The following is a 27,514-nucleotide window of genomic DNA, read 5'->3' as shown; positions in this document are numbered from 1 at the left end:
ACTGACCCCAGCACAAAACATGAAATATTTTATTTTGAGCAACATAGGCTATTTGTATGTTTCAGAAAAATATATATTTATATTATGGATGTCAATTTTACATGTTAATTTAGTGTGATTAATTTATAAACAATGTGAATATTAACACAATTAATCATGCCCCCTTGACTAATAATCTTGACACGGCATCTAAGTGCAGAACGGCCAAATGGATTGCTGTGGACTAAAGCCCAGGGATAGACTCTAGATGTTCCAGTCATCTGCCACCGTACTATACTTTCCTTTGAATTATGTTCATTTGGGGGCTTACTTGATATGTGATTAATTGTGATTAATTAATAAGCATAACATGTATTTAATTTACATTTTTTAATTGATTGACATTTGACAGCCTTAAAGTACAGCATATGTAGGAGTTCGATAAACATTACAACATTTATTTTAGGTTTTTAATTCACAGTAATAGCTGGGAATTATACAGCAATAACGTATCCCCATGAAAGCTGAGCTATAAATTACTAAATTCAATCTGACATTTAAGTCTTACAGAATTTGCAACAGCCATGCTCAATACATCACACAAAAATGTTTAAGAGTGCAAGACATAAAAACTCATGTATTATCAATAAATGTAAGACATGGAGACAATACAGCTCTGGTCCGAAAGGGCAAGTGACTGGCCCAAAATGCCCTCACACAGGCCCTGTGGCATCAGGCCATCTTTATTGTTGAGCCTGAACTATTCATCCCTCCTTTGTGATTCAGGAATATCATAGAGTCACAGTATGACACAAACTCTTTGAAGTGTGTCCTTTAAAGAGCCTGGACATAGGAGCAAGGTTGAGGGAGCATACATGATGAGTAATGGAACTAGGGTCAAGGGTCAGATCCCTATGGAGTAAATGCCAGCTGCACAACTGCTCTGCTCTGCTGCAGCTTAGAACAAATGTGGGAAAACTTGATGCATTTTTAGTAGCACTTAGTCAAGGTATTGCTGCTCTTCTGTAAATACTGTAGTTTCACTATGACTACGTTTACATGGACACCAGAAAGCGGGTTACTGCGAGAAAGAAGTGTTCCGGTTTACATGCACTGTTTAAGTGGTGTAGTCTTTACTCCTGTATACATGTGGCCTGGTCAGTAAGCAGCTTTCTCCACAGCAACGTAATTTCCCCGTGACACTTGTGTAAATAACAAACATTTAACATGCTATCTGAGGAAGACTTCACTATTTTATTCTCTGTTGCTTCGCTTTATTTCCAGATATTCCAGTGTTGTTGCTGTGTTTGTTTCCTTACCTTTCTATCGTGACCTGCTGCGAAATTGTGCTTCAGTAGTGGGGTTTCCCTTTGTGTAAAACTCCGATATTTCCTCAATGTACCAGCGCAAATACTCGAACGTTAGGGACTGTCAATATTTTACAGTGGTGTTTATAAATGGGTATAGTTTATAGTGTATGAGCTTTTCCCACTGTACTCCCAGAAATGTTTTGTTGACATGTTGTTGGGCTCCGTTTGTTATTCGGTCTGTTCCACACACATGCGCACTCTTCAAACACCTGTTAGAAAGCTGCTTATGTGTTTCTCTTAATCCCTTAAATGGCATTAAGGAAATCAGCATTCTCATTTACATGACGTTTCAGAACGCCGCTCTCTGCAAAAACCCTGGAATAACCTGTTTTCTTAAGTGCATGTATACATGGTCTATGATCCCACTCTGGAAAAAATTATTCATCCATTATTTTTATGCTGCATGCTTTTAACTGGAAGCCACCAGATGCTCAAAATCTGGTGCTCTAAAACATGCTCTAAAACAAAAGTACCCGATTAGCAGTGATTGTTTGGTTCGTTGGTGCAGTTGGTAATCAAGTAGTGCTGATCAAGGTGACCAATACTGATAGAGCAGAGTGGCCAGTGGTAGGGCCCAATGATATCCGCGATACGGAAAACATCGACGGAATCACGGAATCCAGTAAATTATAAAATGTGGAATGTCACGGAATTTAACATATTTTAGATAAAATGAATATATGAAAAATGATACAATTAAAATCATGATATGTCCTAGTGTGATGATTAAACCACAGAAGGCTGCAATTTAATTAAATAAATAAATAGACAGTCTACCTGTGCTGCATGCTTCAAAATGGATGTGTGAAGGCTGCCACTCATACACTGATAACACCACATTGTCCCTTTTAAAGCTAAATAGTCTCTCATCACTAGCATCAAGTATTTAAGCAGATAGCAGATTGTGTTAAAGTCCCCGTGAAGTGCCTTGAAAAGCACAGCTTACTTTACACTGTTGACGTATTTCCTACTGAAACATGAAGTTGGGGCGGGACTTGTTGGCTCATGCCATTATTTTAAATAGCCAATAAGCACAGTCATACAGACACACACACGCATTCCTCTGTCCACCATGCTGCTGTTAGAGAGTGAAACTGTACAGAAACTGAGCGATCTCAACCTATTTACAGCCGCTTTTCCACTGACTTGAGATCTGAACAGTGATCAAACTGACCCTGTTACAAACAAAAACAGTGCATCGCGGACTTCACTAATGATAAGGCAGGAGCTGTTGTGCAAGTCACGAAGATTAATCAGAAACAAGCGAATAAAACATTACAACATATCAATGTTTTGAATCACACTACACTAAATAAAAAGAGCAAAGAACACTTACTTGTGATGTACATCCCAAGAAACCTCTGAAAAACGGCTGTATTAAATATAAACTCCAGACACTTTCATCGCGTCTAACTCCCGCGAGCGCGTCCAATTAGAAGTGATAGTCCCTATGCCCTATTCCCATCAAAGACAATTACCCTCCACTCTGAGAGCTTCAGGGGGCTGAAAGGTGATAACGGTCAGTCACAACTCATTTCTACAGAGATTATTATTGAAAATTCAGTTTGGAAAGACCCCACAGCATGGGATATGCTCTCTTTGAAGTGCCCTGCAAAGGAACTATCAGCGCAGCCATGTGCAGTGAGCAGATTAATTGGGCGGGTGCGTTCTCGTTCTAGAACATATTTGAGGACGACAAACTACAGCCGGTGCTAGCCTGACATCACATCAGTTTTTTTACTTCAGAGGATGAACTGATGCCAGCTCCAACTGCAAGACATCGGACACTTCATATGCCACTGCCTGAACCTTGGACTTAGGATGGACCCCACTGAATCTCACCGAAATGACCTGCCGGTTGAACTGCCATGCACCTCATCATTTATCTCTGCCTGCATCACCTTTGTCTATTGATGGACTACATTTCTGAAATGGAATACATAGACTATCATTCAATTGCCAACAAAAGCCTTCATCAGCCAATTAACAAAGATCAATGCATCTATGTAAACTTCTGCAGTTAATCCAGATTGGACTTCAAAGACATTAGTCATTAATCGTAAAGTAAAAAACTTTTTTTTTTTTTTTAAATCACTGGACCTTAACGCTTAATTTACACATTTAAAACCATGATTTGCACTGCACGCAAATAACTAATATTGGCATTATATTCATGTTGTTTTGCCAGAGGGGAACTGGCCCCCACAGTGAGTCTGGTTTCTCCCAAGGTCATTTTTCTCCATTAACCAACATCTTATGGAGTTTTGTGTTCCTTGACACAGTCGCTTTTGACTTGCTCACTGGGGTTCTAAATACAATTATTATTTAATTATTTAATTTCTATACACATTTTACAATCATATTTAATCAAACTACACAATGATCACTGTAAGAAATTATACATATTACAGTTTCATATTTTTGTTTTTGTTAATGCATGATTTCCTGTAAAGCTGCTTTGAAATTATGTGTGTTGTGAATAGCACTATACAAATAAATATGACTTGACTTGATTGGACAAAGTTTCTCTAGAACAGTTTGAGGTCATGATTTGACTGTGTCTTTCTAGTCGGAAGAGAAACTGCATAATTTAAATGCTAAAATCTTCTGAAAATGTATTTTGTCAACCTTTAGAAGTACACTGGCATATAGATGACCCTAAAGCTAATAGAAGCTAATGTCAAAAACAAACAGAAACTGTAAAGGCTTCACTCAAAAATAAAAGCATTTAGCAAAAATAAAAGCTCAATTTAACTAGATGCGTGAAATTGAAGAAATTGCGACAAAAATATATCACTACTATATTGTAAAATTTTATATTCAATGTAGTTGTAGTAATAGTAATAAGAATATATCAATAATAATTACATTATATTTAAGCAATATCTCACAAGCAAGAGTGCTTTTGTACTGAAAGCTTTTATCAATGCTTGACAAAAGTCAATGACAAAAATAAATAAATAAATAAAATAAAATTAAATTAAATTAAATTAATGATAATAAGTCCAATGTTGTGTTTTGGATTGTGTTGTGAGAATCTGTAAAGAAGCACTTCATTTTATATAATGTTTTTTCATTTGTTTAAAAGTTCTAAAAATGTATTTGATTAGACAGTTTTTTGTAAGGCTGGGTATCGACAGCCACCTCACGACACAATATGTATTGTGATACACGTCACGATTCGATATATCACGATACATCACAATATCATGATTCGTTTCCTATTCACAAGCTTTCAATTCTAAGTTGGGTATATTTCAGTTATAATGTCCATTTTGTTTAGATACAGTATGAAAGAAATTCTCTTTCAGTTAATGCTGTAACTAATTTTACAGAGCATCTTCTAACTTTGTTAATTGCGTAAATATTAATTTAAAAATTTTTATCATTCGTTTTTCGTCATTTTAGTCACATTTTAGCTTTTAAAAATACTCAAATTCCATGCCTTCTATCAATAAATATGATGTCTTGAGTACGGTTACGCCATGTGAAGGGCAGGTGACGCCATGCGAAGGGCAGACATGTGAGAGACAGCTCTGCGCACTTTGCTAATTTTTTTTATTATTTTCATGATATAATCTGGTGAAATTCGATACACCCAGTTACACATTTACTGTTCGAGGTAAACATGGCAAAGAAGTCAGAATCCTCTGGAGACATTAAAAGACACTTACGGGTTCAAGATGAAAGCCCAGACAGGCCTGTGGACCGGGGACTCGATTTGGATGGCGCGGCAGGAGAAGGAATCCAGCATCAACTGTCCAACATGTCACTGATGTTGACGAAGGTACTTGCAGACTTGGAGGATCTTGCTGTAATACGTCGATCAATTACGGCGATGGCAAAAACATTCTCTGAGCTAGTCACAAGAGTGACAGATGTTGAAAACGAATAGATTATTTGGAGTCATCAGAGAGGGAATTAGCCGCTAAACCGCCCGCGACCAATGTTGATTTGGAACGTGTTCTTGAAAAGCTTGAAGATCTTGAGAATAGAAGCCGCAGGAATAACATTCTAATTGTTGGAATTCCTGAGCATGAGGAGGGCAGAGATATGATGAAATTCCTAGACGAGCTTTTCCCGAGTCTGCTCGACATAACAGACCACAAGCTGGAAATCGAGCGAGCTCACAGAGTCCCAGCTCACAGATCTGCTGAGGGAGGAAGGCCCCGATCGATTCTGGCCAAATTTTTGAAATCATCCGATAAAGATCTCGTGTTGCGCAAGGCGAGGAGCAAATGAAAGCTTTCTTGGAAGAATTACAATATTTTCTTGTTCCCGGACTTTGCAAACTCGACAAGAGAGAAACGCGATCGGTTTAAGGAATGCAAGAAACTCTTACATCAGTGGAAGATCACTTTTGCTCTGATGTTTCCAGCCAGACTGAGAATAAACACCAAGGATGGCAGCAAAGTATTTACATGTCCCAATCAGGCAATGTCTTTTATTGAAACAATGGGTGAGTAACCATTAGGTGTTTTTCTTGTGAGTGGATTGACTCACTGTACATACTCTGGCTTTCAGAGGAAGCTGGGCACCATTTTTGTTTCCTTTTGTGTTGGCTCCGCCGAGTGGTTGGAGTTTGTTTTGTTTTGTGGATTAATACTTTTCCTTAAAGAAACTTTTGCACTGACGGAAGATCACTTTTACAATGAAGTTCCCGGGCAGATTGAGAGTGGACACTACGGATGACCGCAGGATATCTACATGACCACACGGGGGATGTCTTTTATAAAGTTGGCGGACTGTATAAATCGTGGGATATACTTTTATGAGGCCTCCGAGTGAATTGGCACTTGACCATCCGAGGAACTGGGATGCGTGTTTTGTTTCCTTTTGTGCTGGTTCCGCCTAGCGATTGGAGCTTGTTTTGTTAAATAACATTGCTTTGGGACAGTTGTGGATGAATCTGTCAGATCCTTGCAAAATATTTGATGTTATGTAATTTTGCCTTACAAATTTGTGAGGCAAAATCGAGCAATCCGATGGCAAAGTTGTTGCGGGGGCTCTCGTAGGCGTACATTGACTCTTTGAGTTTAAAGTGATTGACGCCGCTTGGCGTTTTCGTGCCCGGGGTTAATGCACCCTTTTTTCTTTTTTCTGTTTGTTTTGTTCAGGGTTTTATTGTTGCATTGATGTTGAAATGTGGTCTTCATAATTTTGTTTTTGGCTCACAATTTATTTTTTCTATTATATCAAAATGTCAAATGTTGGTATGAGTGTACTATCTCTCTCCACATGGAATGTGAATGGGTTGGGGCACCCCATAAAAAGAAGGAAGGTTATTTCTTTTCTTAAACGTAAGAAATATGATATAGTGTTTCTTCAAGAAACACATCTTTCCCTGCAGGAAGCTGAAAAATTTGGGAAGATATGGGGTGGACATGTTTTCTTTAGTGTTGGCTCAAGTAAGAGCAAGAGTCATTATATTGGTAAATAAACATTTACAATTCAAATTTCTCAAACAGTTTAATTATAAATTAGGAAGAGTCATTATTGTTTTAGCAGAAATTCAGGGGCAAAGTCTGATTTTGGCTAACATTTACCCACCTAATGCTGATGATCAGGGCGTTTTTACAGATCTTGAAGGGATGTTGCAAGATATAATATTGGGAGGAGACTTTAATCTTTTGATGGACTCAGTCCTTGATCATAGTGAAGCAAAAGTGTGTAAGCCCCCTAGAGCAACATTGACGCTTCACATGATGTGTAAAAATCTTGGTCTTACAGATATTTGGAGACTTTTGAACCCATCTGGTAGAGACTATACATTTTTTTCATCAGTCCATAAGATTTATTCTAGAATAGATTTTTTTTTTATATCCAAATCCCTCATTTCATCTGTTGTTGATTGCTCAATTGGAAATATCTTAGTCTCAGATCATGCCCTGGTGAGTTTAGAGGTGTTGCCACAAATAGAGAAAAATAAATCATATAGTTGGCACCTTAATGTGTCCCTTTTGCAAAATCCTGATTTCCAACAAATATTAAAGACTGAAATCAGTGTTTATATGGAGACCAACTGGTCCTCGGTATCCTCTGTGGGCGTGGCTTGGGAGGCACTTAAGGTGGTTCTTAGGGGTCAGATCATACAGTATGCCTCATTCATCAAAAATCCAAAGCACGAGAACTCGTGGAGTTGGAAGGAAATATTAAAAGTGCAGAGGTAGAGCTGAAGCGCCTTATGTCATCTGATGGCCTCAGAGAATTGACCCGATTGAAATACAGATATAATACTATTTTGTCGCAGAAAGTGGAGTTTTGGTTATTCAGGGCAAGACAGTCATACTTTGAGTCAGGGGACAAAGAAGGGAAGCTTTTGGCTAGATATATAAAGCAGAGAGAGTCTTTTTCTACCATTCCCTCAGTGAAATCTGCTGGTGGTGAAATTTTTACCTCAGCCATTGATATTAATAATGCCTTTAAAGAATTCTATCTTGATCTTTATAGTTCCACGTCTTCATCTACTGATGAAGATATTAGAAACTTTGTGGAACCATTAGATCTTCCTAAACTGAAGACTGATCAAAAAAACGCTCTTGATTCTGAGATAACCTTGGAGGAGCTTGACGAGGTAATTAAGTCCCTACCTACTGGCAAGTCTCCGGGCCAGATGGTTTTGCTGCAGATTTTTTTGGATCCTATGCTACAGAACTGGCTCCACTTTTGTTAGAAGTTTATACTGAATCATTAAAGAAGGGAAAGCTTCCGCCAACCATGTCACAAGCCCAGATCAGTCTGATTCTTAAGAAAGACAAAGATCCAAGCAATTATAAAAGTTACCGTCCAATCTCTCTGATCCAACTAGATGTAAAAATTTTGTCAAAAATTTTGGCTAACCGATTAAGTAAGGTTATGACATCTCTTATACATATAGATCAGGTGGGGATTATTCAGGGCCGCAGCTCTTCTGATAACATCAGGCATCTCATCAATATCATGTGGTCAGTAGTGAATGATCAGTCTCCGGTCGCTGCCATCTCACTTGATGCCAAAAAGGCATTTGATATGGTAGAATGGGATTATCATTTTAAGATTTTGGAAATGTATGGGTTCGGGAGTACATTTATTGGTTGGATTAAGTTAATTTATAAACACCCGGTAGCAGCGGTACAAACAAATGGATTAATTTCAGATGATTTTACTCTGAATAGGGGCACTCGGCAGGGTTGCCCTCTTTCCCCATTATTGTTCTGTCTTGCCCTGGAACCATTAGCAGCCGTGATAAGAAAGGAGGATGATTTTCCAGGGGTGATTGCGGGAGGTGTGGCGCATAAGCTTCTGCTTTACGCAGATGATATTTTATTATTCGTCTCCGACCCCATTAGATCTATGCCTTGCCTCCACAGAATTATTCATTCCTATTCCAAGTTCTCAGGATACAAAGTCAATTGGTCTAAATCCGAAGCTTTGGCTTTGACAGCGTACTGTCCAGTAACGGCCTTCCAGCCGGGCGCCTTCCAGTGGCCCAAACAAGGCATTAAGTATTTGGGAATTTTATTCCCAGCAAATTTGTCTGATTTAGTCAGAGTTAATTTTGATCCCTTAATAAAAAGGTTTTCGAATGATGCGGACAGGTGTGTTTCATTAAACTTATTGATGATTGGGAAGGTTAATGTAATTAAAATGAATTGTAGTCCAAAATTCAAATTTAACTACCTGTTACAATCTCTCCCTATAGATGTCCCCCTCTCTTATTTCAAGCAATTTGATAACATAGCGAAGTCCTTCATTTGGAATGGTAAGCGTGCCAGGTTAAATTTCAATAAGTTACATAGGCCGATTGACAAAGGTGGGTTAGGCCTACCCAAGATTTTGTTTTATTATTATGCATTCGGTCTCAGACATTTGGCTCATTGTTCACTTCCACCTGAGAGAGCCCCTCCCTGGTTTTGTATTGAAAAGGAAGTTCTTGCCCCTCTCTCGCCTCTGCATAGCCTTTCGATCAAATTAATCGGAGAAGTTAAGTCACACCGTTATTTTGCATTTACACTCGATATGGACAAAAGTGTCCAGAGTGTTTAATTCGGATATTTATTTAAACGTTGCCTCGAGCATATGGCAGAACCCTAAACTATGCATTAAAAAGTCCCCTTTCTGTTGGTCAGATTGGATTGTGATAGGGGTTAATACACTCAGTGACCTATATGAGAGTGGAGTATTGAGACCTCAAAATTTTGGGATTAAGGTTAGGGTTCGGGAGGAAGGGTTGTAAATAATATAATGTGATTCCAAATATTCTGTAATTTTATATATATATATATATATATATATATATATATATATATATATATATATATATTATATGGAATCAATAAAAACTTTTAATATGAAAAAAAATATGATATCTTGAAACTGAATATTTTTACGTTTGTTGTTTACATGCATTATTTGTACTATTTACAAGTATTTACATCGATATGTAGAACAAGTGCTAAAACGTTACTGTTTGTTTAAGAACAAAGGCAGGGACTTTGACAGAAGTGTCTATTTTGGTCAAATGGCTTCTTTACAGAATCTGGGCAATGTGTGATTAGGATTAAATGTTTCTTTTACTGTAAAGATTAAAGAACAGAAAGGATATTAAAAGAGACATTATTTAATTACAAATGGACAAATGCATGGATCTCGTCTTTGGACACACATTACATGGATAGAGTCACAACAAATTTTAGGCTACTCCCAGCACAGAGTGAAAAGATCTTAAACACTGGTGAGTGAAATCTCAAAAATGACCAACCAGTGGCTAATTACAGACTTGCATTGTACAGGTTTGCAAATAGAGTTAAAGAGTGATCTTGAGATTCGAAGAATCAACATCGGGATCGTTCAAATAAAGATAGTGATTAGGCGGAAAATCAATATCTTTGCCCAGCCCACGTGAGAGAGGCCAAGCGTGTCCGTGAGAGAAACTTTTTTGTCCCTTTTAGGGGTTGACTGATATGTATTTTTCAGGGACAATACCGATAACGATTATTAGTAATCAAGGAGGCCAATAACCCATATTTGGGGCCGATATACATTTGCAGTAAAAATTTGCATTTTAAATCAACAGTCAAAAAGTATCTTAAGAACTGGGGAAGAATGAGGACATTGTGGCCCAAAGACAATCAAAGTAGTGGACTATGGGGGATCTTCTACAATTTATATATACATTGGAAAGATAAAGTTTGGGGGTTCAGGGGTAACCCCTGAGAGAAACTGTATGTAAACTGTATGTAAACGTCTTAATTAACCATTTTTATATTTTCCTTAAAGTGCAAATCTACCAAAAACAAACAAACAATGTACATTGAAATAGTCCAGTTTAAAAATACTGTTTGCTGTAGTTAAGTATAAATGGGCTGCCTATCAAATAATGGAAATGTTTTTTATCATAAGCAGAGAACTCGTAATTTCAAAGTTTTGATTGTCTTTCTTGCCATCCATGCCAGAAATGATATCTCTGATTAATTTTCAAAAAAATTTAACAAAAATCTCTGTTTATTATCAGTAGGTTTGAAACATGTTGATTGATAAAGCTAATTTTATACAGAATTTATTTATTTATTTTTATTTTTTTCTAGTCTAAAGGCACTCTGGCACCACAATCAATTGTCCTGTCACAAACCTTGCTTAGCTGAACCATCGGAGTCATATCAGATGAAGATTGTTTCTGCTTCATTTTCATTTTCTGCAGTGTATTTTAGCGAAAAGTGCCGGTATCCAACTATATTCCTACTCACTGTTTTTCACCGCTATGGCCTAGTGTCGTTAAAATAAATGAGTCTGCAGCTCTACTATACAGAACCTCATGTCACGGGGCGGTGGAGAGAGGCATTAATGAAGTGTGTTTGGTGCTAGAGAAAAATATTCAAGGATATAGCGCTGTAAGATCATTGTTTTTTGGAGCCATTGGCTCCTAAACTGAAACATTAAGGAGCCAAATGGATGCTTTTATTTGCCAAATCACAGATTTGCTCAATTTAGACTGCTGTTCAGAAACCAGACAGAAATCCGAAGACAGCTGATCCATTAATCGAAGGTTTAATAAACAGTATATATATAGTTGAGGAGATAAGTTTGCATTCCCTTTTGTCTCAGAAATGTTCACACCCCTTTCATAATTTAGACAAATTTAAGAGATTATTATTATTATTATTTTTTTTATTTAGTACTGCTCTTCAGAATCTACATTACAGGTATTTACATAAAGTATAGTATGCATAGTAGTGTGTCGTCTTCTTGAGCATCAGTGAATGTTTGCACCTTGTGTAATAGTTCTGTGCAAGTCCCTCAATTGTCCTAAGTGTCAAAAGCTTTATTTTATATATATGAAGTGTGGTGCAGTGAGCTCATCACAACAGAACGGGTGAAAAAGGCACGAGACATACTAGTGCACGCTCTAAAATGTATTCAATAACTCACAAGATGATATCTGACGAAACCGCATATGAACGCACACAACCCGATTGTCACCAGTAGCGACTAGATTTTAAATTACTGTTGCAATCAATAATTGTTGGTCGAGTCTGGAGCCCTTTTAAAAACACGGATCTTGGAAATAATCAAACGGAAAATACGGAATTTGGGTAAAAATATAACAGAATTTGGAAAACGCAAAAAACGTAAATCTGATTGAATCCTATCGCTTTTCTTCGTGTTTGACGGCGGCAAAACAAATGCTTGAAAAGCTTGAAGCGTCGCAATAAATCCAAATGCACATCTGCCATTGTATCATCTCCATAGTAACAGTGTAAGCGTCTCCATCTCGTCTCCTCCACGTTTTGCGTTCACTATCAAAATCCTTCTCTAAACCAGTGTTTTCCAACCACTGTGCCGCGGCACAGTAGTGTGCCATGAAAGATTATCAGGTGTGCCGTGGAAAATTATCAAATTCCACAAAATAAATCAATGCATGAAAAAAAAAAAAAAAAAAAAAAAAAAAAATCAGAGATCCAAACTCCTCACCTTTCGGAGAAATTCGCCGTTTTGAAACCATAATCGGTCACTTTTGTGATTGTGAAGAGCCATGATTAATGTGCAGAAGTGACTGTATTTATACGCGTTAAGGGTCTTTCACTCGCGTCACCGCTGCAGAATACATTGAAGTCTATGAAGTGACGTCACTTTACACCAAAGTGTTTTCCACACACGTTTTTGCTTCACCAATAATGTCTTTGAGAGTACTAAGCAACAAGAAATATTTAATCTCTTAATTTCTTTTAATTAAATATTACCTTATCGTTTACGAATATCAGAGACCCCACTTACTGAACTAATTTAAATTCACCAAGAAAACGCTTAAACCTAAACATAAACGAGTCCTTTTATTACTTTCTACGATCAAAGCAACTGTAAGCTTTTTATCTCTCTTCCAAATACATGTTTTCAATGTTTATTGTGCACATCTCCCTCTTTTTTACGTGGCAAACTCGTAAAATCGCTCCTCTGTGACGCTTTCTGCAACTCCTCATGTGGAGGGCAATGCGGCGCATGACGCGGGCGTTGAACGGAGCGTTGACGCCTCGACTCAACTCATGTGAAATGCGCTTTACAATGACGAAAGAACATTATTGAAACTCAAAATTATTATTATTTGTCTATTATTGTGGTGTTTTCTGATAAAAGCCATGTTCAGCAGTTTAAATAGGCTACTGTATGAAAATGATACGGTAGATCTGCTTCCTGTTTATAATTCTTATACTGAAGTCAGCAGATTTGTAGCCATGCAAGTTTGAATAAAGGAGAAGGTAAGGACGTTAGTGAAACTCACTATTATTAGACTATTATTGTTGTCTTTTTGGATGAAAAATAATGCTCAGACTGAAGGAAGACTATAGATCTGCTTTGTTCTTTTAATGCTTAAACATTATAAAGTCTCTTGGGAGATTTCGGTCATGAACGACTCAAAATGATTCACTGACTCACTCATGGCACATAAGACGCTCATTTGTCGCCACCTAGTGACATTTCCAGAAGGGGTCACTGAACTAATCAGTTAATAAAATTGAACAAATTTGTGAAACAGAAGCAAGCCTCACCAAAATACTCTTTATTTTGCAGCTAATTCTGCACAGTTGTAAACTTGAATAAACTTGAATCACTAAAATAGCTGGAATTGGTGCTTTTAGCTTATTCTTTAAAAAAAAAATATCCCCAGAAAATTTTTCATGGACCAGTGATTGTCTTACCTTTTTCACCCCTCGAGTTTGCATCCCTGTAATTTGTTGTGGCATTGCAAGAACAAATCTACAAATTAGAAAAGAAGCAAATTTGTTGTTTTTTCATTACCCATTTGCGCTCTTGCCACCTGTGACCTCACACAGTGTAGCCTACCTATGTGACTTGTTTTTTTTTTTTTTTTTTTTTTTTTTTTGCATAGCCGAATTTCAAACATTACAAGTAAACATGCTACTAAGATGGACAGAAAACATGGAAAAATATTGACGATGGTTAGTCTATATGGGATAGTGTTGTGCCGTATAATTTTTTTAGTCGTAAAAAGTGTGCCGTGGCAGAAAAAAGGTTGGGAAACACTGCTCTAAACTTTCGCAGGACCGCAGACAGCACACATGCCACATACATCACAGTTAGCATTTAATCTTCACACTGAGTGCTGAGAATGAGACACTAAACCCACGTTTATACAAAGAATCCCTAATATTCACTTAAAATCTCCATTAGTTGTGTAATAAAATGTGATTAGAATTTGAAGTGCTTAATACAGTAGAGTACAAACCTGAGAATGGCAATTTATGCTGAACAATTATATGCTGAAAATAAATGTTCATAAATGTTTTTTACTGATATAAAGTTCACATATATACATGTATGCAACATATCTTTCAAAATATGACAAAAATGGCCATTTTCATTTATGCAACAAATTTTTTCAGAACACTTGTAAATATATGAACTCTAATTGTATTTGTTCATATATGGCCATATATCAGATTTCAATATCAGACAATGTAATAATTGCAACAAGCTTAATGAATCCTCATTTGTGTTCTTAGTTTGCAAATTTATTGCACATCTATTTTAACCTTAGATACATTTTCTTGCATTGTCTGAGGCAGACATTTTTTATAAAAAAATAATTAAGGGTCTTCCAATACCCACAGATTTCACCTGAATGTATGGTATTGTTGTGTGTAACTCTTCTTCTTTCTTTTTTTTTTTTTTTTTTTTGTTTTGTTTTTGCTTGCTAACTGCTTATTCAGTTATATTTACATGTATTTGCATTTACAATGTAATTAACACAATTACAGAGGTAATGATAATTTGTGAGTTTTCATGGCAAAACAACCCCCAAAAAATTTGCAAATTGCATCACACAATTTGAGAAAAGCAAATTCAGTCATTTTGGGCCGCAAAGATCACGATAAGTGCCGCAAAATCCTGGTGGGACTGATTTGGGCTTTAGAGCACAACGATGATACCCATTTTTTCAGCTGTCTTGGTTTCAGAAGTATTTATACCATTTATTTTTTTCTGTAGGGATTTTACAAAATCCTTCATAAATTAGTTCAAAGCCATGAACCAAACCAATTAGCTCCAAGTTAAATCACAATATTACAAACTATGATTTGAACCAAAAAAGTGTTTGAAAAAAGGACAAAAATACACAGGTTGTGAGATTTGACAACTTTCGTGAGGAAATGAACAACAATCCCATGAAGCATTGTGAATGACATTAATAAAAACCTTGGAAAAACATATATTAAAATATATATATTTTTTATTTTATTTTTAAAAATATTTTTTATTATTATTATTTTTTATCATTGATTTAAATTTGCAGATTTTAAGTATAGAAAAGTTTGTTGCACAATATTCAAATATTTACAGATATGTACACTAGCATATATGGCCAAAAGTATGTGAACACCCCCTACTAATAACGAGTTTTATTAATCTATTAATCTAAAAATATAGACAAATAATAATGCTATTCTAGGGGTCGGCGATCTTCCCAAAAAATCATATCACGATCATTATAACACACAATCACGATCCATGATCTGAATTGCAATCTTTTTCCCAATTTTGAGATGTACTATCGAGAATATCCAGACCAGAACAAGCCTATGGACTTATCTATTTGCACAATTTAAAACACAATATTGCATTAAAGAATCAGATGTCAAAATGGTCATTAAAACCTGAGTTAAACTTTATTTTAAATATTGAATTTGTAATCAGCAGTCACTAGATAATACAACCATTAAATGACACAAGATTTTTCAAGCACTCAGTACTCAACTAGAAAAAATTGCAGTAGTAAAATGTAAACAACACAAAAGTGCACTTTTCAAATTCTGACACTTTCTTGAACATTCTAAGAAAAATAAACATTCAGTTTCAACTTCAAGTTGTAATCAGCAGCCAATAGATAATTTTATATAAAATAACAGACTTTTCAAGTACTCAGAACTCAAATAGAAAAAAATGTAATAGTAAAATGTAAACAAAGAAGAATGTAGTAAAATGTAAACAACACAAAAGTGCACTTTCTGACACTTTCACACTTGAACATTCCAAGAAAAATAAACATTTAGTTTCACAGTTTCAACTTCAAGCTGTAATCAGCAGCCAACAGATAATATTCCATAAAATAATTTTCAAGTACTCAGAACTCAAATACAAAAAGTAGTTAAATGTAAGTACAAAAAAAATATTCAGACTGTTTCACAGTTACATTTTAACAGCACCACTATTGAAATGAACAGAAAATATAATAAAACTGAAACAGAGCAACAAAGACTTACTAGGAATGATGAGGTAGAAAAGGGTGTAGAATCAAATGTCAAATATCAGTACCTTTCATTTCACCAATCGTGCTTTATTTGTGCAGCTATCCTCTGCTGGCATTCGCTATACATATGGGGAATGGCGGTATTAGAAAAATATTTGCGACTTGGCAGATCATACCATGCATCTAAAGTGTGCATCAGTCTCTTAAATCCCACATTGTCCACAGCTTTGAAAGGCAGCATATCCTTGGCTAGATAGAATGTGACTGCCTCAGACACCTCTTTCCATCGTTTGCTGCTTTTATTGTATTTTTTCGACTGCTCTAATGCGTCAGTCACTGATAACTGTTTATGTTTTGGGACCTCGTGAGATACTGATGAGTGGGGTTGTTGTACCAACCTGAGTGAAACACTCTTGGCATGGTCCTTCGGATGCTTCCTTTTAAGGTGGATGACAAGATTTGTCGTATAAGTGCCGACCGTTGCCCGACAAAGTTTACAGATATGCTTTGAGAAATATCTGACTGCGCATAGCCAAACCACTGCCGCACTACTGATGTCAAGTACTTTTTTGGCATCAGCTCCTCATGCTGCTAGCTCGTGTTGAATTGTTTTTCAAATACGTCACGCATGAAAGACACATGATAGAGACACGTGATATAATTTGGCCAATCAGCACAGCCATCTAGTAGGCAATCATTCTGTTGTAGTTTTAACATTATTATGAGGACATAAAAGGTCACGATCTCTATGATTCGCTTGAAAAGTAGATTGTGGACATCTTCAAGATCGATCACGATACAAAATCATCAGATCGCCCACCACTATGCTACTCAATTCAGTGGCATTCTATGGCATTGTGTGCTCCCAACTTTGTGGCAACAGTTTGTGGAGAGCCCATTTTTATTCTAGCATGATAATGCCGCTGTGCACAAAACAAGGTCCATAAAGAAATGGTTTATTGCGTCTGCTGTGAAATAACTTAACTGGCCTGCACAGAGCCCAGACCTGAATGACTACGAACACTTTCGGGATGAATTGGAATGCCAACTGTGAGCAAGGCCCCATTGCCCCATCAGTGCCTGACCTCACTGATGATCTTGTGCCTGAATTGGAGCAAATCTCTGCAGCCATGTTACTACATACAATATAGTAGAAAGTATTCCCAGAAGAGTGGAAGCTGTAATTGGCTGAATTGATGGCTATGGTTTTAAATGTTCATCAAGCACATATGGTGTCCACAGTCTTTTGGCCACATAGTGTATGGCTGTGTTCAAAATATAGATACAGTGATACATCATTATGTTCTCTTTGCCAATGCACGTATCAATGCAGCTGCATCCAAATTGATATTATGCAGCACATTAAGAGTGTACCCTATCACGTCTATCAAGCGATGCAAGTTAGCTGTTTCAAGCGCTTGAGGAGTAGACCACCACATTAAAATTGGATGAGACTCTTGCTACCGCCCAAACCTTAAATCTAATACGTGCATTTTGGCTTTTTTCCTAAACATGGCAGTTGGGAGAACTTGAGTATAAGACATGACTCCTGTGATATCTAAATACTGCAAAACTAAAATACTGTGCAACACGACGAACCTCTATTTACCAGTGCATATGTCAAGATAAAGCATCCCGTGTGCGTGTCTGATTCACTGTTTGTTGAGATGTTCAATGGCTTCTAACAGAATGCGCATATGAAGTTTCTTTCTTCTCTATGACCTGCAAACCCTTTTGTTCTTTATGTGAGTGCTGCAAATGATCTCAGGCTATCTCAGGAGGTGCTCAGATTTAAATAACTTTAAATCTAGTATTACTATAAATGGATTGTGAATAGCCTATATCAGCGTTTTCCAACCGGGGTGCCACCTGGCGAGATCAGGGCTGCCTTGTGAAAAATGTGTAAAATATTTAAAAAAATCAAAAAATGCATATGCATATCTTAAAAACCGGAATATCATATATTTCTCAATAATAACAAGTAGTAATAATAATATTACTGCCACTGTGTCTCTCTTGCTCGTGCACGCAACCTTCTGCAGCTCACTGGGCTCAGTGGACGTGAAGCGCATACTGTAGATATACCGTGATGATGCCATCCCCCTTGTTGCAAGAAATACCAAAAAGCATCCCCCTTGTAACGGCCCCCCCCCCCCCCCCCCCCATCATCCCCTTTAGATCAATTGTGTCATGTGTTCTAATCATGTAAAAGTAAAATATAAAATTTTCTACGTTTGATAGATAACAGACTTTAAATAAGGGCGATGAGCTGGTCAGAATTAGATTTCAACATGAGTGAGGCTGCCAGATTTCTAAAGGTAAAATCCCCCAAACAGATCTAAACATTTGTACGGTTTGGATATATTCTACCAGTGTGACGCTTTATTTATTCACACAGTCTGGCAACCTTGTGCGCACGAGCTCTCTCTCTACTGCAAAAAAGACACCGGTTTTCTGAAAACACAGGCAAACATGTTTGTCAGAGTTTAGCAATGGGTTGACTTGTCCTTCCTAGTGTTCACATGAAATTTACACCACTGAAGGCAATGCAAGTTTTCAAAAGTTTTGCGTACTTTCAAAAATTGCCAAGAGAACAGTTTAATTAAATATTTTGTCTTTTTTTAAAGAGAAGAGAACAGAAAGCGAGATATTGCAATGACGAGTGTACAGCATGTTTTGGCCTGGTTGCATGTGCATGTTTTTAATTCAGTTTTCAATTTTCAATTTTCAGGGTTTTGCCCATAAAACACTTTTGTGTGTAGAACAACTTTTTAACACCACTGTTTAAGCATCCTTCACAGAAGTAAAACGACCCAAGCATACCTCCAAAGTTGTGGCAAAATGGCTTAAGGACAACAAAGTCAAGGTATTGGAGTGGCCATCACAAAGCCCTGACCTCAATCTGAATGCCCAATTTGGAATGCCCAATTCCCAATGTGCTCTAAGTCCTCGTGGTGGCGTAGTGACTTGCCTCAATCCGGGTGGCGGAGGACAAATCTCAGTTGCCTTCGTGTCTGAGACCGTCAATCCGCACATCTTATCACGTGGCTTGTTGAGCCATGGTACCGCGGAGACCTAGCGCATGTGGACCTAGCGCATCCACGCACAACTCACCACGTGCCCCACCGAGAGTGAGAACCACATTATGGCGACCACGAGGAGGTTAACCCAAAATGACTCTACCCACCCTAGCAACCAGGCCAATTGGTTGCTTAGGAAGCCTGACTGGAGTCACTCAGCACGCCCTAAAAACATTTCACATTCTTAAAATAAAGTAGTGATCCTAACTGACCTAAGACAGGGAATGTTTTTCTAAGATTAAATGTCAGGAATTGTGAAATACTGAGTTTAAATGTATTTGGCTAAGGTGTATGTAAACTTCTGACTTCAAATGTAAATATTGCACTATAAGTGTTGGGTCTGTGCGAGCCACCTACTGATAGCCAACCCCCCATTTTAAAATGAACGCTACACCCTTGCTGTATACTACCATCAAACCTCTAGGCTCTTGGTAGGTCTGCCTTTAAATGTTTATAAGCTATCATTAACAATCAATACCTCTATGGAGAAAATTAATTAATATATCTGGAACCAGATTGTTATAGTCTATATTGACTGGAAGTGATTTTAACTAGCATGTAATAAAGTGCTAGGGTGACATAGGTCAGAGCTAATAAGCTATGACCATGCTGTGTGTCTGCCCTTTTCAGCATAGTAAGGAGTGATCCTAATGATTCCTGAGTCACTTTGATTGACAGTGTCACTGGAGGTGTAAACTGAATGACCACATGTCTGATTTGAATTTCCCCAATCTATGAGGGGAACAAGGAGTTATCTCTCTCTTTGGCCTTATTCTGTATAACTGTGGGGTTTTGAGGGATTTTGTACATTCAAAACTAAGAAAAGCAAACCTCTTAATTGGAGACCCATTCATAAAAAAATAAAAAATAAAAATGCAAATAGCAGTCAAAAAACTCAACTGCCAGAGCAACTGCCAGAGCAAGAAATAAAGTCTTCAACAATCAGTTTTGTAGTGTCTCATTTTCTCCAACTCAGAACTTCCCTCCAATAATTCTAAAGGAAGATGCTATTGATGCCAATTTGTATACAGTATAGGATTATTAGGGGGATGTTTTTGCTGTTGTGGGATGTGCAGCGAGGCAGGAAATTGAAAACGGGAGTGACGGCAGATTTAGCGTGTCACCACTAATAAGCCTTGTTTTCAAAGACAGGAGGGTGCACACATCAATTTCACGCTTTTAGACCTAGAGTGCTACTGTTACCTGGACCTGTTTAGCACTTCTCTGAATGCTTAACAGATGTTTGAAGCTTAAGGAGCTGAAAAGATCTGAGAAAAAGATGCACTGAATGCACTGCTTGCTAAAGTGATATAATTACAGTCTGGAATTTACATAGATGTGCGCTGAATAAATGATTAGGTGTGTACAAGAGATTGTTTTTATAAGTATGAGACATGTACAAATACAAATAGTAAAAAGGAAAAGAAATGCATAAGAGAGATTTCAATACTAATTGAGAATACTGCAGCAATGCAATTTAATATTTTATCATCAGACAAAAAAAATAAAATAAAAATGCTGTTGCTTTGATTTCATTTACTGACAAGGTTGTTAAAACTTCTGAAGATTAGTTTATCATGACATACAGTTGTTGTATTTTATTTTTTTCTTTGTTCTTGAGATATGTTGACAGAATAGGTGCTTCATGGATTATTACTTTCAAGTTGTTTTTGATCGTTAAGAGTATTTTTTTATTTATTTTTTTTACATGTAGAATCAAGAAAGAAGAGATATTGTGGAAATAACCAACCTGGTCTCATAGCATCACGTTACTGTACCTACATTTTTGCAAAATGATTTTCACGGGGTTTGCTGTACATATAGCGGCATTTTCCTGGTGAAATGAACTACAACAACAATACTTTTTATTTACTTTTCACACAAATAAAAAAATGATCACTTACTTTTTGCCCTGTTCTTCATACAATGCTATCCTATGATATTAGAATCAGAGAATCAGAATCAGAATCAGCTTTATTGCCAAGTATGCTTATGCATACAAGGAATTTTTCTTGGTGACAGGAGCTTTCAGTGTACAACAATACAAAAACAATACAAAAATAGCAGCAAGACATAGATAATAATAAAAAATACAAAATAGTTATACACATATGTACATACACACACACAGACACACACATACATAAATACACACATACACATACGAAGTGCAATCTAATACAAATCTGTTATGTACAGTGCAAATGTTTTTTTGTTTTTTTTTTCAGAGGAATGAAATCAGTTGTATCAGCAACTATATCAGCTGTATCAGCAGCACCTGTGGCAAGTTGAACTTCCTCAACTGGGGAAGGAAGTACAACCTCTGCTGGGCCTTTTTCACAATGGAGTCAATGTGTGTCTCCCACTTCAGGTCCTGTGAGATGGTAATGCCCAGGAACCTGAATGACTCCACTGCTGCCACAGTGCTTTTTAGAATGGTGAGGGGAGTCAGTGCTGGGGTGTTCCTCCTAAAGTCCACAATCATCTCCATTGTTTTGAGAGTGTTCAGCTCAAGGTTGTTTTGACTACACTAGACAGCCAGCTGTTCAACCTCCCTTCTGTATGCAGACTCATCGTCATCTCAGATGAGGCCGATGACAGTGGTGTCGTCTGCAAACTTCCAGGAGCTTGACAGAGGGGTCCTTGGCAATGCAGTCATTGGTGTAGAGGAAGAAGAGTAGTGGGGAGAGCACACATACCTGGGGGGCACCAGTGCTGATTGTACGGGTGATGGAAGTGAGTTTCCCCTGTCTCACAAGCTGCTGCCTGTCCTTCAGAAAGCTGGTAATCCACTGACAGATAGACATGGGAACAGAGAGTTGGTGTAATTTATTCTGGAGTATAGCTGGGATGATGGTGTTGAAAGCCAAACTGAAGTCCACAAAAAGGATCCTTGCATATGTCCCTGGTCTGTCCAGATGTTGCAGAATATGACGCAATCCCATGTTGACTGCATCATCCACAGACCTGTTTGCTAGATGAGCAAATTAAAGGGGATCTAGAAAGGGTCCAGTGATGTTCTTCAGGTGGGCCAACACCAGTCTCTCAAATGATTTCATGACCACAGACGTCAGGGCGACAGGTCTGTAGTCATTAAGTCCTGTGATTTTTGGTTTCTTTGGGACAGGAATAATGATTAAGCATTTGAAGCAGCATGGGACTTCACACTGCTCCAGTGATCTATTGAAGATCTGTGTGAAGATGGGGGCCAGCTGGTTAGCACAGGATTGAAGATATGCTGGTGAGATGCCATCTGGGCCTGAAGCTTTCCTCGTCTTTTGTTTCCAAAAGACGTGGCTCACATCCTCTTCACAGATCTAAAGTGCAGGTTGAGTAGCAGGAGGGGGGAGGAGGGGGGTTGCAGGAGGTGTTGGTGTTTGTGTGAATTGAAGGTCAGAGTGGGTGTGGGGTGTGAGATTGGGCCTTTCAAATCTGCAGTAGAACACATTCAGTTCGTCAGCCAGTTGTTGGTCCACCACAGGGTTGGGGGTAGGAGTCCTGTAATTTGTGAGTGATTTCATGCCACTCCACACTGATGCAGGGTCGTTAGCTGAAAACTTGTTTTTCAGCTGCTCAGAGTATCTTCTTTTAGCCACTCTGATTTCCTTGTTCAGTGTGTTCCTGGCCTGATTGTACAAGACTTTCCCCACACCTGTAAGCATCCTCTTTGGCCTGATGAAGGTGCCTGAGCTCTGCTGTAAACCACGGTTTGTCATTGTTGAACTTACATCATGGACTTATATGTATCCTCACAGAAACTGATATATGATGTAACAGTATCTGTGAGCTCGTCCAGGTCTGTGGCTGCAGCCTCAAAAACACTCCAATCCATGCAATCGAAGCAAGCTTGTAGTTCCCGCTCTTTTTCATTGGTCCATCTCTTTATAGTCCTTACTACTGGCTTGGTTGATTTGAATTTCTGCCTGTAGGTTGGAAGAAGATGATCCAGACAGTGATCAGAGAGTCCCAAAGCTGCTCTAGGGACAGAGCGATATACATCCTTTATTGTTGTGTAGCAATGATCCAGTATGTTCCTGTCTCTGGTGGGGCAAGTAATGCGCTGTTTGTATTTGGGCAGTTCACGTGTGAGATTTTCTTTGTTAAAATCCCAAGAATAATAAAAACTTAGTCCGGGTATTGTTGTTCTGTGTCTGTGATTTGATCAGTTAGCTGTTGCCGCGCTGCATTCAAACACGCGTTTGGCGCGATATACACACTCACCAGAATAAACGAGGAAAACTCCCGCGACGAGTAGAAAGGCTTACAGTTAATAAAGAGCGCTTCCAAATTAGGACAGCACATCCTCTTTAAAGTTGTTACATCTGTACACCAACTTTCATTGATGTAAAAGCATGTTCCACTGCCTCTCGTTTTCCCCGTTAACTCCGCGATGCGATCCGCTCTGAACAGCTGAAAGCCCGGCAGATGTAACACGCTTCACTCAGCCAGGTTTCTGTGAAGCACAAGGCAGCAGAGGTTGAAAAGTCCTTGTTTGTGCGGGTGAGGAGATGTAGTTTGTCCGTTTTGTTAGGAAGAGAGTGGAGATTCGCAAGATGAATGCTTGGCAGGGCTGTTCGAAAGCCGCGCTGACAGAGTTTGACCAGTGCACCAGCTCGTCTCCCTCGCCTGCATCTCCTAGCGCGTTTAAACAACACAGCTGCGCCTCTGACTAAAATGTCCAGCAAAACGTCTGAATATTCAAAAACCGGGAAAAGACTGTCTGGTATAAGCTGTCGAATGTTCAGCAGTTCGTCTCTGGTAAAACTGACTGGAATAAGATTACTAAACACAGGACAAACAAACAAAAACAACAAAACAATAGGAGCGTTCCACACCGAGGCGGCCATCCATGGCGCCATCATGATGTAAACCTGACTAAACGGACTAAACTCTTTTAGTATAGTGCATGACTTATTAGGCGAAACATTTTTAACATTTGCATTAGGCTACATAATCAACTACAGTTATGAAACCGGATGAGCACGGAAGTCGTCACGTGAGCCCAAAGTGTCCAAGAAGCACCACAAAATGACATGGTTGCTTCAGCAATTGTGTTTTTCATCTCTTTTTTGCTTTTAGGACACTTTAGTTTAGGGTAGGAAGTTAGGTTTATTTGCTTATTTAAAATTCAATAGAGCATTAACCTTAAAAATCTCATCTGTTTTTCATTTCACATTTTATGACACTTTTGGTTAGGTTCAAGGTTTTCGGTAGGGTTGTAGGTTTTGTTGGTTTAAAACACAATGGAGCATAAACCTTAAAATCCTCATCTTTTGGGAGGAAATGTAACTTGCTTTTAGCACCACTCAGTGGACACCTTGGAAATAATTTTGCTAAAATGTCACGACAATCACATAATTTTCATGAGATCAGGCTGGAAATAACAGTGCCTCTCACTATTGTTGCCAGCCTTCAAGGGATAGTTTACTAGGGATGTCAAAAATTATCGATTATTTTGGCTTCGTTACGATACCAGCCCTGGTACCTCGGTATCGATACTAAACCGACACTATAATCAACAAATAAAAAGCCTCAGATTATTTTATGAAATTACACAGAAAATGACTTGATTAAAAGAACTGCATAAAGTCTTACAGATACAAATTATGCATTTTCTGTTTTAATTGTTCTGGATTTAATGTTAAATGTTTTAATTAAATGTTATGATCAAATGGTGGTTTTTATTTTTATTTTATTTATTTTTTATTAACAATTTTTTATTGATTCCATATACAAATTTAAACAACACCCCCAGCCCAGCCGTCTATGTGACACCTCTTCAAAAGCCGCCACTCTGAAAGGAGGGTGCATAATCCGACTTCCATCCCCTTAGCATTACCTGCCTGCCTATCATCACACTGGTAAGGACAAAGTTTTTTATATGTTTATTCATTATATTAATACCTGTCCCATCACCCAAAATACAAAGTCTGGGGCAAAATAAAATCAGAGTGCTCAAGACCTTTCAAATAAAATTCTGAACCTTCGACCAAAACTCTTGAATCTTAGTACAGAACCAAAAAACATGGGATATGTCCCCATCCTCCAGCTGGCATTGCCAGCAAGTAGGTGTGTCTTTAAGGCCAAGCCTATACAATCTAGAGGGAGTCCAATAAAAATGATGCAGAATCTTAAATTGAATGAGGTGCACCCTTGCATCCGTAGACATAGACTTGACATTTTTTTAAATCTTACACCATTCTCCATCTTCCAGTACTAAATTCAAATCTCTCTCCCATAACTTCTTCAGAGATGTTAAAACCTCATCCCCTAAACTCTGAATTAGCCAGGAATAGTACACTGAAGCCTTGTGACCCTTTCCTAAAGCAGCAAGCACCATCTCAAGAGTGTCTGCGTACTACACCCAAAGGTGGTGCAAATTAGATGGTGCAGCTTTAAGTACCTGAAGAATTGAGATCTGTGAATCCCAAACCACTGTATAATATTTTCAAAAGATCTCAATGCTCCATTTTCATACAGGTCACCCAGCATAGCAACTCCCTTCTCAATCCACTCTGTCCAGCAGAAAGGGGACTTGTTAATGCACAATTTAGGGTTTAACCAAATACTTGCGGCAACGTTCTGGTAAATGTCTGAATTGAACTTTTGTCCACACTAAATCCATGTGCGAGATAACGGGATGTGTCTTTACTTCTCCGGGCAGCTTGGTAGAAATACTTTGCAATGGCAAGATAGGGGCCAGGGAGGGGCTCTCTCAGGTGGAAGCAACCAATGCGCCAAATAAGACCAAAAGCAAAATAGTAAAACAAAATCTTGGGGAGACCTAACCCACCTTTGTCAATTGGCCTGTGTAACATGTTAAAATGCATCCGAGGATGTTTACCATTCCAGATAAAAGATTTAGCTATACTATCAAATTGTTTAAAATAAAAGAGGGGAACTTCAATGGGGAGAGACTGTAGTAGGTAGTTTTATTAAAGGGTCAAAATTAACTCTGACTAAATCACATAAATTTGCTGGGAATAAAATACCCAAATACTTGATACCCTGTTTGGGCCACTGAAAGGCGACCCACTGAAAAGCCGTTACCGGGCAGTATGCTGTCAGAGCCAAAGCTTCGAATTTAGACCAAATAGCTCTGCGTGCTGAGAACTTAGAAGAGGAATTAATAATTCTGTGGAGGAAAGGCATATATCTAGTAGGGTCGGAAACTAATAATAAAATATCATCTGCGTAAAGCAAAAGCTTATGCACCATACCTCCCACCACTACCCCTGGAAAATCATCTTCCCTTCTTATTGTGGCTGCTAATGGTTCCAGGGCAAGACAGAACAATAATGGGGAAAGAGGACAACCCTGCTGGGTGCCCCTATCCAGAGTAAAATAAGCTGAAATTAATCCATTTGTTTGTACCGCTGCTACTGGGTGTCTATAAAGAAATTTAATCCATCTAATAAAAGTTGGATGTTCCCAAAGTTCCCAAACCCATATATTTCCAAAATCTTAAAAAGATAATCCCATTCTACCATATCAAACGCCTTTTCGGGGGCATCAAGTGAGATGGCAGCGACCAGAGTCTGATCATTCGCCACTGACCACATGATATTGATGAAATGCCTAATGTTATAAGAAGAGCTGCGGCCTCAAATAAAACCCACCTGATCTATATGTTTAAGAGATGTCATAACTTTACTTAATCGGTTAGCCAAAATTTTTGACAATATTTTAATGACTTGCTGGATCAGGGAAACTGGACAGTAACTCTTACACTCGCTTGGATCATGATTGGCGAAAGCTTACCATTCTTTAATGATTACGTATAAACTTCTAGCAAAAGTGCAGCCAGTTCTGTAGCATAAGAACTAAAAAATTCAGCGGCACCATCTGGCCCCGGAGTCTTGCCTGTAGGCAAGGCCTTAATTACCTCGCCAATCTCCTCCAATGGTTATCTCAGAATCAAGATAATTTTTTTGCTCTGTCGTTAGTTTAGGGAGTTCTAATGGTTCCACAAAGTTTCTAATATCTTCATCAGTAGACAAAGATGTGGAACTATAGAGATCAAGATAGAATTCTTTAAAAGCATTATTAATATCAATGGCCGAGGTAAATATTTCACCACTAGCAGAATGGTAGAAAAAGACTCTCTCTGCTTTATATCTGGCCAGAATTTTTCCTGCTTTGTCCCCCGACTCAAAGTATGAATGTCTTGCCCTGCATAGCCAAAACTCCACCTTCTGCGACAAAATTGTATTACAGTACATACGGAAAGTATTCACAGCGCTTCACTTTTTCCACATTTTGTTATATTACAGCCTTATTCCAAAATGGATTAAATTCATTGTTTTCCTCAACATTCTACAAATAATACCCCATAATGACAATGT

The 27,514-nt window shown here is 38.1% G+C and overlaps 1 long non-coding RNA gene across 1 annotated transcript in view; it reads left to right on the top strand.

Annotated features, from left to right (window-relative positions):
• Positions 1-27,514, top strand: part of LOC127442452 (uncharacterized) — a 53,631-nt gene that overhangs the window by 5,584 nt on the left and 20,533 nt on the right. The window lies entirely within an intron of this gene.

This window comes from Myxocyprinus asiaticus, chromosome 6 (assembly GCF_019703515.2).
Source record: "Myxocyprinus asiaticus isolate MX2 ecotype Aquarium Trade chromosome 6, UBuf_Myxa_2, whole genome shotgun sequence".
Lineage (NCBI taxonomy): Eukaryota > Metazoa > Chordata > Actinopteri > Cypriniformes > Catostomidae > Myxocyprinus > Myxocyprinus asiaticus.
Note: the sequence above shows the minus strand (reverse complement) of the source record. Positions and strands in the feature narration are given on the sequence as shown.